Genomic DNA, 15,966 nt, shown 5'->3' with positions numbered 1-15,966 from the left:
AAGCAATGTTTTCATCGACCTATCTCTTAGTCCCGTTAGCCAATGCGAGCATCATAAAGAAAGTAGTAATCCACTGAATAGGATCTCCCTAGGATGCTAGAGAGTGTGGGTACGAAGTGTGAGGGTCTGCATGTAAAGGGTTTGAGTACTAGAAGAAGTTGGAAGGGTTGTGGAGCCCCTTGAACACGTAATGAAATTCCCACAAATATCATGATAAATGGGGCAACGAAAGATGAAGTGCTCATTTGACTCAATCTCTCAAAGATGACATAGCTGGCAGTTCTATTTGAGCGGTCTATCTAGTGGTCCATCTCAATTTGCAACATTAAGATCCAGTTTTGAATTGTCCTAAGGGAATCTGATGGGTGTGCATCGAATGGAAAAGCGTGTCGTGGGGATGAATAATGAGTTAGTCCCTCGTCATCATGAAGTGCTCAACATAGAAGGCCATCTTTGGATGTAACCCACCTTGAGGGGTTACCTAAGTGAGTTGTACATATTGCTTGTAGATGTCCTTGAGAATGATTGTATTCATCTCCTGTTTGGTTGGTAAGAGGTGGTTGGGTGCACATAAGGAATATCTAAATGGAGGAAGTCGGTCCAACATAATACCAATTGAAGTAAGGAGATGTTAGACCTCGATATAACAACATTGAGATCGAGTTGAAGGATTCACTATTGCAATTGAATTTGCAGTAGGCCAAGTATGGATATCTGTCATGCCCCTGTGCTGTATCAACAAAACTTTGAACACTGTGTAGAAGTAAGATGAGAGTGAACGCTACTTCAAGATGAAAGGGGTAAGTTCCAAACTCTACGAGGAGGATGAGTTGAGGAATTTTCTATTTGCATTGAATGAAGCATCGAAGGAGGATAGTCTGAATTCTCTCTATTGAGGACCAATCAAACTCTAGTAAACCAGGACCCCAAACCTCATATCCGTAAGAACTGTGGGGCGAACAAGAGTGTCCATGAGCAACATCTTGGATAATATGTCCTGCGAATGCTATTGAAAACATTGTTTATCTAGTAGAGCTAAGGACCAATAGCCCTTGTTGATTCGGGGTTGAAGCCCATGCTGCAAACTAAAGCGAAGACCTATGAATAATACCCCAGATAAGTGTATGTGGTGGTGATCTCGATCTCATCACCTTTGAAAAAGAAGTGGTGATCAAAGAATCTTCTTCGATGCATTGAAGATCATGACGTTGGTTTTAGCTAGGTTGACTGTGAACTAATCAAGATCACAGAAAAGGGCCAGGGCATCCAACTGTTGCAGCAATCCTTCTGGGGATAAGGCTAGGATCACATCATGTGCAAACAAAATGATAGAAATTAAGACATGCTGTAAGAGGCAACCATTGCCATCCTGGATGTGATTTGACCATGTCTCCAACTTGTTAGTGTAGATTCCAAATAATGTGTGGGATAGGGGGCAACCCTATTTATCCCCAATAGTACTCTAGATGAAATTTGATAGGCCATGTGCTCTCTGCAAGCGACCACGGACTAACTCGTATAGTTGTGTGATGGTTGACAATCTCTAAGATGCAAGTGTCTCCGAGTCTTTGTAATAAAGCCCCTCCCTAGGGATTGAATCAAAAACTTTCTGAAAGTTCCTAAACAAAATTTCAAAGAGGGATGGCGGGGTTCCTCATTAATGGCCCTGAGTGTAAGGATGTGGTCAGTAGTTTGGTGCTTAGGCTGAAAATTGTCCTGTCCTCTAGCTCTGAGATGTTGCTGCACAAGCTCCCTAGAGACCTTCAAGTGGAGAACCCTTGTATAGAGCTCCGAAAATGTATGGCCCACCATGATCGTCCTGTAGTTTTTGGGATTAGAGTCATGTGAATGATGTGATGTGACCATGGCAATGGAAAACTTGTATGGACCACATGGTTAAAGAGATCAACCAAGTAAGGAACTAGAGGACGAAAATTGTGTTTAAAGACTTTGCTTGGAAGCCATCCCTGTTTGTTTCTTTGTCGTTGTTCATCACCCACATGGCCTCTTTGATGTCCTTATCTATGAACAAGAGGCATGAAGAAGGTGAAGATGTAACTTGAATTTTAACCCCAGGGATATCATAGAGGGTGGATATATGCAAGAATAAGGAGTCAAGGTTAAGGTCAGATGGGAGAAGGGAGTGGCAAGGGAACGCAATGCGCTAGAAATGTTTAGGGGAGTGAATAAAGGAGCGACACATGTCTTGTCTCCTTTGAGAGACAAAGAGGTGTTTCTTGCGGCGGAGAAGATGATGATAGGATGCTTTGATGTTGGGGTAAGATGGGTGAGAATGGGTGAGTGCGTAATGACGTTGGCAGTGGAGAGCCTTGCATTTTTCATCGTACTAGTGGTTCATAGGACAGGAGTTGCTTTTTGGGGTTGTGGAAGTGGGTCTGGTGGAGTGAGGGTTAGGACTTGAGGGTTGTTTCACAAATGATGGATGAGAGACAAATGTAGTTGGTAGAAGCAAAGTCTAGTGAGGAGAACTATTGAACAAATGGGAGTGCATCTGGCAGAGTTGTGTAGTAATGGTGTCTAGGTCCCCCTCCTAGAAACAAAAGCTGTGACCCGGGGGGGGGGAGGGGGTGGTAGGAGAGGGGAGGGTGTTAGTCCAGAGAGAAGGAAAAAAGAGTGTGGTTCGTAAAGGGAATGAGGGAGACAATCAAGTGTTGAATAAAAATAACTTCTTGTCAGAGAGGACATAATAAACAACACTTGCCTCTTCGCCATAAGGGCGACATGTGAAAAAGAGGGAATTTGGGAAACATGGGGGCCCATTAACAATCCACAATTGATGAGACTCTCCTAGTTGTAGGTGTTGATTGTAGGTTGTGAGAGGTATCTAATAGTTAATAAAGCTCCATTGATGCTGAATCTATCTACTGGGTACAAAATACATCCTTTGATTGGTCGTGGAGAAGAATATGGAGGGATCTAGTGTGGGAATTGAAGTCCTAGAAGGATAACTTCCCCAACAAATAATATTGGGTGATATTGGCATACAAATCTATAAATAGATCTCCTTTAGGGTCATGAATAACAAATGATGGAGGAGTTGAAGGGAAGTAACAGACTGCAATGTAAATGTCCCTAGGGAGTGGGGAGACATATCTAACCCAAACCCACTTAAACCTAGCAAACTCATTTGTGGCCACTAAAGTTATCATGCTCCAGAGGGAGTCTTTAACAAAACAAGTAATTTTGCGTAAGCCCCTAATACCTCCAAAACTCCTCGTCTCTTGCTTACATGTCGGGAACTGATGGTACCTTATGATGTATGGGAAAGGCAAGCATAGTTGTCATGAGTCTCAATGTTGAATAATACATTTGTCGACCTCAAAGCATCATATATGAGACTTGGTGATGACTAGAAAGACCCAATGCCATTCCAACAATTGATGCAGATGCTTGCACTCTGCCCCCTCTCTTGTTAGGCATGTCATTTTGGAACCCTACTGCAGGAATCCCACTTGGTTGGAAAATAGTCCAGAATAACTACTTTGAGGTTTTGGATGATTGCCCATTTTCCCTGCATTGCGTGATGTTACAACTATTTGTCTAGAGCATTTAAGCTCGTCATCTTGTGATTTGGTGAGATCTTCATCAAGGAAGATTTTATCGGGGAGAGAGAATAACTTATGCTTAGCTCTAAGGAGTCGAGCTCGTCATCTTGTGATTTGATTGGGTGATATTGGCATACAAATCTGTAAATGGACCTCCTTCAGGGTCATGAATAACACATGATGAAGAAGTTGGAGGGAAGTAATAGACTGCAATGTAAATGTCGCTAGGGAGTGGGGAGACATCTATAACCCGAACCCACTTAAACCTAGAAAATTCATTTGTGGCCACTAAAGATATCATGCTCTAGAGGGAATCTCTAACAAAACAAGCAATTCTGCCTGAGCCCCTAATATCGCCAAAACTCCTTGTCTTTTGCTTACATGTCGAGAATTGATGGTACCCTATGATGTTTGGGAGAGGTCAAACATAGCTGTCACGAGTCTCAATGATGAATAAAACATTTGACGACCTCAAAGCATCATATACGAGACTTGGTGATGACTAGAAAGACCCAATGCCATTCCAACAATTGATGGAGATGCTTGCACTCTATCCCATCTCTTGTTAGGCTTGTCTTTTGGGAACCCTAGAGCGGGAATCCCACTCGGTTGGAAAAGAATCTAGAATAACTACTTTGAGGTTCTGGATGATTGCCCATTTCCCTACATTGTGTGATGTTGCAACTAGTTCTCTAGAGCGTTTAGGCCCATCATCTTATGATTTTGGTGATATCTTCGTCAAGGGAGATTTTATTGGGGAGAGAGAATAACTTATGCTTAGCTCCAAGGAGTTGAGTTGGTGTCACTTTGGAGGAAGCAACCAAAAGGAAATTTGAAAATATTTGTGCATGAGAAAAGGCACTGTACATAAGACTTGGGACTGATGTCTTAAACCTCATGCCCATATATAAGATACAATACAGAGTGTATGAAAAGGACTAAATGCTTTAGTATAAATGGCAAGATTGAAGTGTTGGATGTTTGGCCACCTAGCAAGCATGCTCTTGTTTGCATGCAAGCACACCACAATGGCAATTTAAACATGGGAATTTAGACATACAAAGAGACTAAGCAAAGCTATAAAAAGGTCTACCTAAAGTCTGAAGATTGATGCTTGGATTATAACGTATGTATCATCGCTCACTTTGCTTATAGTGATTTCATTTGGGATCAAATACTCTTATACTTTAGCTAGAAGGAATGATCTCTAAATAGCCTTGTCAATGAATATGCTTGACTTGTATTAAAGTTGTTTCATAGGAATTTAAACAGGACTATCATAGGACTGTGTCAAAGATCTAATTTGTTGCCTCACAAGGGATCCTTGAAGAATAGTTAGGATAACAATTAAAGGAGTCCTTTTTACCTACAAGTTCATCGATGAGCTTCTCAAATGATCTTCAATAATGCTACGGATTTGTAGCATGAAAGTCATCATAATTCGTATTGTGGCTTAAGAGAAGACAAGGCCAGTTAAGGGAAATCCATATACAATATTGAACATTTGAAGTATAACATAACGAACCTATGTTTTTCCTTGAAGATGTTGTATGTATTGAGCAGGATGTTGAAGCTACAAACTTGTAAAGTATTAACATCATTTGTTGCCGTAAATCTCGAGGCCCTGGAAGATGCATTGCATATGCTGATGATAAGATATAACTTGTGAAATGTGGATGCCCAGTCCTAGAATCTAGACAACCAAGATTCGAAATGAGGAAAAAGATCACTGTCATTAAGATATATCACTTGGAGAAAGCACACCATGATGGAACAAGATTATAATGAAGAAAAGACAAAGTCCTTCGAGTTTGGAGTCAAAAGTACTCTTAAGAAAGATGAGTAATATGTAGAACTTCATGTGTCTTTATTATTACCACTGCCATGATAAGCTCTTGAGTTGGAAACGGTCAACATTGATGTTTAGCTGAGTTGTGAGAATATCATTGCTAGAAACACTAAAGCATATACCAAGTATGATGTGGATCTATCATGAAGACACATTTTGTAATATCCTTGATTGTTTGTTGAGGGATTGGGACTCTATGGTTTTTGGACATTTGGATATGGAAAGCAAAATTTGCACATGACGAAGTCTGTTAGACTTGCAAAACGGATTTTTGAAATTCTAAGGTTTAGAAGAATGGAAGTCTTGGATGTGAAAACTCTAGGGTTTCTAGATAAAACCTTGGATCTGGATTAACATTTTTGCTGAAAGAAGAAATTCTAGCTCTTGCAAGGAAGGAATGACATCATGTTGATGATGTGGATGAGATCGATGATAATTTTGCAAGATGGATGCAAGAAGGCTAAGATCAAGAGGGAGTTGACATTTCCTAGTATCATCAAAAGATAAGTACCTTATATCTCTCTCTTCCTTTGTTATTATTGTTGTTTTACTATTAGTTAGCCTCTTGTCTTTGTTTCTCTTTGCCAAGTTATAATTGTTCTTCCATGACCTCCTAGTGAGGATTGCAAGTACATAGAGAAGGTTGCTAAGGCTTTGGCAACAGATGGAAATAATGGAAGAACAAAGCAAAACTGGTGACAAGAAGACTTTCCTAGAATTAGTGATTTGTGTGAGATATATTGTACTAGATGAGATTCGAGCTCAGAGGGAGCAAGCAAATCATCAAGTTTGAAGTATACCTTGTTTGTGTCGAAGAGAATTCAATGGTGACTTCCAAATGGATCTATAAGATCTAACGTGCAGCATAGACAAGTACAAAGCGAGAGTTGAGAATAGAAGGTTCTCCCAGAAAGAGGGAGAGGATCATGACAAAATGTTTGCTTCAATTGTCAGGTACACTTTTGTTAGAACTATTATCATTGCTTTGAAAATTGCACCAGGTGGATGTAGAGATCGTTTTTCTCAATGAAGTAATTAAGGAAGAAGAAGTGTACATAGAGTTAACTCGGGGCTTTGAAGTACACGAGAAGAAGTCTCATGATTGAAGAAGGCTTTGTACGATCACAAGCAGACACGTTGGGTTGATGGACCAAAGTTGATCCTATATGATTTTTTTTTGATGAAAGCATAATGAATCATGTGTCAAAGGGAGCAATTGTGGCAGGAAGAATTGCTTCCGTAACAGAGGGAGCAATCAGAGAGCCTTGTTTAAGCTTCAGAGAGGGTTGACCTCTAAGTTCGAGATGATGGATTGTCATTGACATTGTCAGGCTAGATAACTAATATGCTAGAAAGTGGCAGTGGCAGAGGAAGAAACCAAGATTTCCACATCAGAAGCTGTTTTAGAAAAAGTACCCAGTTAGGGTAACTAGATAGTAGCCATGATGATACATCCAGTGAAGGAAGTCGATCGATCTATGGTTGAGCCGAGACATGTGGCTCAACATGTGTTGAAGTACCAACATGGTACATTTGGTCCAGGCATAGCCAGTTATGAGATATGCCTCAAACAATGAAGTACAACTGCGGGAACTCACAAGATTCAGATTGGGTAGAGAGTGCAAAAGACAAAAAGAGCTCATTAGGATATTGCTTCAGTTTGGGCTCTGTGATGATTTCTTGGATGAGCAAGAAACATACATCTGTTGCACTTAATGCTGCAGAAGTCGAGTATGTTGCAACTTGGTTGGTAAGTTGTGAAGTAGTATGGGTTCAAAAGCTATTTGTAGGATTATCTTGATCAGGTGCAGGTGACGACCATAATGATAGGTCAAAGAACAATGTGATTTAGTACGGAGACATGCTACAAAAGGAAGCAATATGGCTTTGGTACTATTCTACAGTCTAGTAGATTGCTGATAAAGCTTTTGTCCAAAAATGAAGTCTATATACTATGAGGACAAGCTTGGAGTGATTGAGCATGTCTCTCTCAGTAAGAGGGAGTGATGAGACTGCAACATCTAGGAGAGTCATTCTCCCTAGGTCAAGTTGACTAGGATTAGGGAAAATGGTCCAAAGTAATAACATCAGGGACAAACATTCTCCTTGTGTGAACCATGTTGATCAGATTAGGGAGAATGGTCCAACAGAGGACAATCATTCTTCTTGTGTCAAATATATTGACCGGATTAGGAAAAATGGTCCTAGAGGCCCAGGATCACTTAGTTGAGTAGGTGCCTTTCACCATCAGGCTCAAATTACTCTCCAGGTAGGTTGAGTGAGCCCATTTAACATCATGGCCTAGAGTGAGTCCTTTGGATTTGGGACCAGATTACTTAAATGGATTGGTGTGTCCCTAGGGCTTCATCACGAGTCAAAGAGATTGACCAGGATGATAGTGAACTAGGACTACTCAGTATACCATGGGTCAGAGGCACCAACCAGAATCATGGTGACTAGTTGATGCTAAATGATGTACCATGTGTCAGGGGTACCGGTCAGGATTATTGGGATGATGCACCATAGGTAAGAGGTACCGACCAAAATTATGGTAACTTATTGATGCTGCTGATTTACCATGTGTCACAGTTGTTGACCAGATTATGGTAATTGGATAATGTTGATGCTGTTGATTTACCATGTGTCAAAGTTGTTGACTAGATTATGGTAATCAGATGATGCTGATGTTGATGAATTGTTATAACCTTTTCTTAGAGAAATTTGTCAACATGAGAACATCTAAATAGTCATTATGAATACCTCCCTAGCTAAGAGGGAGTGTTGAATTTTGTCGCTATGGTCGGTCTTCATAATTATTGTTTTAGCCCTTGAAATATATAATAAAAATGTAAGACATGTTGTTCATGTCATTTTATTGATTAGCCCCTGAAATAATTATTATGCGACATGTTCTTCATCTTGGCCTCAAAAAGAGGGAAAATTGAATTTTCAAATTATATTAAATTTGCCTCCAAATTTTAAAGTCGGCCCTCGAAAAGTCTAGGTTGATCTGCCCTCTTAGACACACCCATTTGGTCATCATGATGACTATATATATGTGTCATTCATCTCTCATCCAAGGCAACCCATTTAGATCCTCTGTACATCAACGAAAGAGTAGAGAGGAGGCTGAGTTCCTCCAAAAGAAGTATTATGTGGCAGCCTAATTCATCTTCTGGTCAGACGGAATTCTGAGGCAAGGAGCTGAACTCTGAGGCAGAAAAAGGGCCGAACTTTAAGACAAGAAAGGGCCAAATTTTGTGGCAGGCAGGAGGCCGAGTTCTAAGCGGACTAGGCAAAATCGTTTGATGAAAAGTTTGACTTATCTAAGAGGTCAGGTTGACTAGGTGTGTCCAGGGCTATATGACTTGATGTATCTATGTTGAACTTAATGATTTCTCTAAGAAAAGTATTGTTGGTTTTTCCCCCATGTGGGTTTTCCCAGGGTAAATGCTTGTGTTCTTGATTTGGCTGTCTCTTTATGATCCTAATGTCTATTATTGAAGATCTTTTGTGTAATTGTTTAATGATTAATGTGAATATTAAAGAATCTAGAGTGAATATCATTAGAATTATCGGATAGAAGCCCTACGAAAAATCAACAAGTTTATTGTTCCATCATCTGCATCAATATATATTATCTATGGTTTTTCCCCCAAGTGGGTTTTTCCAAGGTATATTTTGTGTTCTCTTTGTGCATTGTTATCTCTACTGCCCTTGTATATTTATGGTTGAATTTCTGAAGTGTAATTGCTTAATGATAAACCAGAATTGCTAAAAGAAGATCCATGTCATTACAAGTAATTATCAGTACTGCAGAAATTAGTGCTTGTATCTATTGCACTTGAAAAATCAACATTTCCCAGGGTAAATGCTCGTGTTCTTGATTTGGCTGTCTCTTTATGATCCTAATGTCTATTGTTGAAGATCTTCTGTGTAATTGGTTAATGATTAGTGCGAATATGAAAGAATTTAAAGTGAATATCATTAGAAGTAACTATCAGATAGAAGACCTATGAAAAATCAACAAGTTTATGGTTCCATCATCCACATCGATATATATTATCTATGGTATTATACGGTTGTTCCCATGCTACTAAAATGAGTTTTTGCTCCTGTCTTTCTCCTCTTATTATCGGAAGTTGCTTAAGCCTATTATCATTTTTCTTTAAAAACTACAAGAAGTCACTATCATGATTAGGAGAAGATAAGTACTCATTTGATCATTTGGACCCTTTCCTTAAAGGAACTGTTGATTAGTCCACAGAAATAAAATATCAATGCAAGCTGGCTTTATTGCAAGAGGTCTGTGCCTAGAAGAAGCCTTGATTAGCCTATTTGAATCCATAATCATCTCTCTACTCGAAAGCATGTAAGTGCATTTTAGATATGGTAAACGTGTACAGACACTTGAGGCAATCAAGTAGTGATGGGAGATCTTTTTGGACCAGTGTTCCTGGAATACTTGCTACACCCATCATGAATTTATTGCCAACAATCTGTTCATGTGCAACAATTCTAAGATTCTTCCATTGCTTGTAATCTTGTGTCACTTATCTGATATATACAAGTGACACCCTTCTTCCATTGCTTGCAATCTTGAGTTGTTACACCCTTCTAACTCTTGGCAGCTGAGTTTCTTTCGTAAGTGTTGGAGATGTATCCTTAGGGGATTATGTAAATTGTATTATTCACTTAAGAGGAAGGAGAAAAGCCTCAAGTGAACTTTAACAGCCATCAGAAGTCCAAGGGACCTCTTGGAATATGAAACCAAGGGTCATTAAAATTGTATTTATGTCCATATCATATAATAATATGGATCACATACTTACATATCTCTGTCCATTTTTGTGTATTTCTAACAATAAGAAATATATATATATATACTGATTTGCACAAACTTCCATAGCCTTGTTTAACTTGTATTTCTGAGAATTTACAAAAATTATATCCATTTGAAAGCAACTTAGCTGCCAAGAGTTAGAAGGGGATGTCCATTGTGGTACAGGAAGGGCCAAGATTAAGGAAACATGTGCTCTTCTTATTTTACTTTTCTAAGAACACGCTTTTCATTTTTACTAGGAGCTTGTCTCAAGACTGACTTTGCCTCATTATATTTTCTCCACCTTGTAACAAAGAATAGATGCTCTATATCTCTCCAGCGTCTTTAATTCTTTGCTTTTTATTTTCAAGTTTACAGGAGATGGCATCACAGCTACCTTTAGATTTTCCTTCTTCCCTTCCATTTTCTTCTCATTTTGGATGTTGGCTTCTCAGTTCATTAAGGTCCTCTGTGACCTCGATACTGCTCAAACTTCTTCCTGGGGACATTTTCTACAAGCTGTTTTGTCACGATATTCTGACAAATTATAAGGTGCAAAATGATAAAGAAGTGAGTTGGGAGGCTGCATTCTTATGAATTGCTACAGCAGATGACAAGCTGTAGGGTGATTGTATCGACTACCAATTTTGCTTGTTTGTGTGCTTTTCTTTAAGATTGCAGGTGATGTGAAGATCTCTGAGTATTTGCTATCCGATTGGGGGCATATGCTAAAGTCAATTTAAAGTGAGTACACTAAAGGCCCAGGATTTTAAAGCATGTGGGGAGATTGACCATTGCGCCAAAAGCACTGATTAGATTCTCGCATTGAAGATGGTTGAGATGATGCCTTCCCAGTGAATTGCAATCCTTCGAACAACACAAATGTCTGCATAATTGTTGGAGGCTGATCCTAAGCTCCATCTACAAGGATTTTTTTTTCCATCTCAGTTACAAACTCTCTCTGGCTCCTGCTTTCCCCAAATTCCTCTTTGCAGACAGATTTGCCTTCTTTCCCTGTTGGAGTTATAGAACTCATCATCTTTTGCAGATGCAATAGTTCGTGTTTTATGTTGTGTGACTTATGTGTCTAGTTGTTTATTGATTTATTCGGTTCCATCTTCCATGTTTTGGGATGCAAGACCATGGAAATCAGTAATACATAATAACACTGACTGAAATCAGATTATGTAAAGATGGTGTTTGTCGCCCCTTTTGGACATCTATAGGTTCTAGCATCTTTGTTTCACTTTACATTTTTTGCTAGCTTATGAAAAGGGCCTTGATGCAAGGTGGAGAAGGATGCATTGATCTAATTCTAGAAATATTTATGCTTTGTGGTGCAGGAGAGGATACAGATGCAAGAATACTTATCTCAACAGGCTTATCAGTATGTGAAGAGTGGCAACATGACAGTTGTGGTATACTTCTAATGAAAATAATTACCATTTTGTTTGAAATTATCTATTGAATTAAAATTCTCTTGGTTGATAGTTTCAGAGGAATTTTGCTAGACAGTGCTTCGCATTCTGCATTCTGTTTTGATGGAAATGGTTGATAATTTAATGTGTACTGAATTGATTACATCTGCATGGTGTAGTGTTTGTGATAATATTGGGGATTACTATTTAGTAATTTGGTACAAGTTGCAATCTAGGGTATTGAATTGACAATTTTCTATTAACAGGCCGTGAAAGCCTATATATGATAGTCTTTTGCTGCTTGCATGGTATTGAATCGACAATTTTCTATTAACAGACTGTAGATGGTCTCTTGCTGCCTCCATTGTATTCCATGAAAGCTTCTGAGTTGTGTTCGATGCTTTTTTTTTATCACGGAGTACCATTGGGATAAATGGAAAAATGATGGAAAAGTTGTGTTAAAGAAAACAATCGATAAACTTTGCTGCTTAGCTGGAATTCAATTTTACGGCCATTTACTTATCTTTCCTCAATCTGCTATTGAATATAATTGAATATCTAAACTATCTATCAGATTATGTTATGTGATTCATTTTATGTTATGCTGTGCTGACAACACAGGGAAGACAATTTACAAAATTTAAGTTAGCGTTCTGCAAAATTTTAGGTAATCTTATGCACAGAATTCACACTCCAAATTTTATGTTTAAATTGATTTCATTTGATTGACGCATCTATACATTAAATACTTGTGTCCATAAAATATGTTAAGGCATAATGGCTGCTGGCCTTCCCGACTGCACAGAAAAACCTGGGATGCCACAAGATATATCGTGAATATCATGTTACAATGTGAAGGAAATAATTTCGGAGTCAATTTTTGTTTGTTTGTTTGTAAGAATAAGCTTTTTGTTTGTTTGTTTGTAAGAATTAGTTCATGCAGCCATTCCCCTTTTGAGAAACGTTCTAATTGAATCTGCAATCTGCATTATGCCAGTCGGCTTGCAATATGTAAATTCTCCATGTATTTAAAAGTTTTGTTTTTGTTTTTCTTCTTTGCTCAATATTGATTTTAACCGTTGTATTAGAGATATTTTCTTCAATTATCCTCATGGAGAAATTGGTCAAACACTTGTTACACAATTGTAATATATAACTAACCTTTGGTCTATATATATATTCTCTAGCTTGATCCCATTTTATAATGTACCTAGTACCTTGTATACACTTTGATCCCATTTTATAATGTACCTAGTACCTTCTGTACGCATTGATGATATGGTGTACTCTTTTCGTCACCCAAAGTCACAGTCACACTAATTATTGCTAGGTTACTATATTGCATTGTTCAGTTATTAACTAATTAACATTGGTAGGTATGATAATGCAGATGTATGTAACATAATAAGACCGTTCTATTAGTGATGGGACTATTATTATAATGTAGGCTAATACAGGTAATCAAAACTACATACATTGGAAACCAATTCAAACAATAACATAAACCATAATTATTCAACATATATCCATGGGCACTTATCTATATCCAATTGTCCACCAATTGGTTGTGGAAGATGAATGTTCCACCAAACCATATGTTCCCCTATTGGAAAAGCACTCTTTGTAACATACAACATCCCTAAGTGGATGCTATGAATCCAGAGGGGTGGGCTCATCCCATTGCTAATTCCATTCTTTCTTTTTATAGCTCAATTCCTAGGATCATAGTGAATATTTACACTTACAAAAATCCTAATCCACAACCCTTCCTCTTATCTATTATAGCTTGCATGACCCAAGGAATGGGATACCTTACTTTGATCAATAGTCCCTCAAGTTATCCCAATTCCCTCTACGGTTAGAGTATAGGCTTGCTAAGAAATTTTATTGTTGGCTTCTATGGATTATCAATGATAACTATATTTAGTCAATAACAATGATTATAATCCATACAACTATAATACTCACCCAATTTCTCTCTATACCTTTCCACAATTTGGTTACAATATGTTTAGGGTAGTTCACTCAAGGACAATTTGTTATTTACTCAATAATTTTTGAAAGTAAAATATAAAAGACGAAACCTTATCTTCAAGATAAATCAAATTGTTCATAACATAAACATGAGTGAACATTCATATTGTAGAGAAAACCTTTGAAGTAGGGTAACATCGTGAGTTATTCCTTAATCATTCTTTTAATTTGTATATTTAATTGGAAGTTGGTGGTTTTTCTGAAAAGAGATTAGATAAACAATTGGTTTTTAAGTCTTTTCATTAAGTTTCAGAAATTGATATGAAGTTGTTGATAGTACCTGCGAACATGGAAGGGGATCTCCCCGGTAAGAAGTCCCAATTAGACCTTAGGCCGTTTGGTGTAGTAGTTCCAGTAGTGGGTCGTACAGTAATGCCTTGACCGCGATTTCGCACGGAGGCAAGCAAGATATCTCTGTTGGTAGCAAGGGTGTGACAGTTGCAGTGAGCCAAGGAAGGTGCATGAGAGGTTCTAACAGGGGTTGAGATGAGTGCGCCCCTTGGAAACCTATGATAGCACGCAGTTAAGAAGGGAACACACGAGTGAAGATGCATCACAACATGGAAGGCAAGTTAGCAAGCAATCCAAAGTGATGGTTAAACCAACAACACATTTAAGAAAGATTCGTACATACATACACAGATAGCTATACATGCATGCGTAGCAAACCAATACATATATCATTTAGAGTAAACCAGATAGCATAAAATACAATACAACATATGCATGAAATGCGCTGACTCTTGTTATATTAAGAAGTGTAAGTTCTAGTCATACAATACATCCGTGTCCAACCATTATTTCCAATAGCAGAACGTTACAACTACAACCACCTGCTCCTCCAAAGAGATGTACTAGCGCTGCGCAGTGGAGAAGCCAAGGCTTGTTACAACACTGTCCAAGCTCTCTCTAAGATAGTCTTATCGGAAGCTTGGCTGGCCAAAAGCCTATACAATGAGTTATGAGGTATTATTTATAGGAAAGGGTGGGGTGATCCTTGACATCCCCCTTTGTGACAGTTCATCTACCCTCATGACTTTTCATTTACTCTATGACTGTCACATCCAATTATCAACACTTAAACTTCCACTTGAAAAGACATTACATTACAATGCACATGTGCCCATGTGAGACAAAATTTCTTGAGCGAGGCATGCAAGACATCACTGACACTCGGTTTGTTGTGGTGAGACCAACTCTTTGACATGCTTGTGATGGTCAAGGTGGTGAGCTGATGCCAAGCTTGGTCATCTATGATGGTGTGCATGTGTTCCATGGTGACATCTTGTTGAAGCAAACTCTCACCTCCGTTGCATCCAGGTGCATTGGTATGGCTCCTCCATCCAACTTGTTTGATAACATGCACATGGTCTTCTGGGTGCAGCTGAACTGGAAACACTGATGCATAGTGTCTGTGCTGATCTTCAAGTGTGTGCTAGTGGTCATGCACATCAACTTGTTGAAGCACATGTTCAGCTCCAGTTGGACTTACTTCTTGTCTTCACCTCGGTGTGCCGAATGGGTGGGATCGCATTTGTGCGCACAATGACATGCATGTTGCTACATTCCCTTGCGTGCGATCGACAACACTGCTCACCTTGCCTGCTTTGTGCCAGCTGTTGGGATGGATCTATAACTTGTACGGGCACAGTTTCATCCGTGAGTGCATGTTGCACCCCCTGTTGTACCTGTTCCGCTGCAACTCATTCTTTCGTCTGTGCAGCTCCTGTTCTTCCTTGAGTTGATGCTTGAGCACATGCAACTCCTTCTCTGTTCCGTTCTCTGCCTTTGCATGATATTCATGTTGCGCCATCACCTCATAGCCTGAGTCTCCAAAGTTGCTTTCACCACAAGTAGATCTACTTGAGCTTGCAACTTTGTTCTGCCTCTGTGTTGTCAACAACCTTCCTCTTGCATTCGTTGCATCCGGTATGTTGCCTTCAGCTGCTGTTCATGGTGTTGCTTGCTGTAATGCTGTTGCTGTCATGTCTTGATGTCCTTGTCTACGAACAATCTGATGTCTTCGTGGGTAGGCAAGTTCATAGACACTTGATCGACTGCATCCCCAAGTGTGTTATGAACGGTGTCTTTGACTCTGCTCTCCTAGAAACCATTGTACCTATGCTGCTGAGAGGCAGATGAACACCCGTGATCCTTGGAGACATGTCAACACTCATGGCAAGCAATTTGTTAGTCGAAAACCAAAATGAACTTGAGAACTAACTTGCAACATACCTGTGTGACTGATCATGAAGGTTGCGGAATTTCCATCGGGAG

General features: G+C 39.1%; 1 protein-coding gene across 2 annotated transcripts in view; it reads left to right on the top strand.

Moving 5' to 3' along the window:
* LOC149259679 (uncharacterized) overlaps window positions 1–12,188 on the top strand; it is a 79,756-nt gene extending 67,568 nt beyond the window's left edge. For both annotated transcript variants that reach the window (XR_016257782.1, XM_089418925.1), the window contains one exon: window positions 11,581–12,188. The gene's annotated coding sequence lies outside the window, so the exon portion shown is untranslated. The remainder of the gene's footprint in view (window positions 1–11,580) is intronic.
* Window positions 12,189–15,966: the final 3,778 nt, after the last annotated feature.

This window comes from Pinus tabuliformis, chromosome 6 (assembly GCF_031772625.1).
Source record: "Pinus tabuliformis cultivar Carrire ecotype Pingquan chromosome 6, CPIR1, whole genome shotgun sequence".
Lineage (NCBI taxonomy): Eukaryota > Viridiplantae > Streptophyta > Pinopsida > Pinales > Pinaceae > Pinus > Pinus tabuliformis.
The sequence above is the reverse complement of the archived record's forward strand: the minus strand, read 5'-3'. Positions and strand labels throughout refer to the sequence as shown.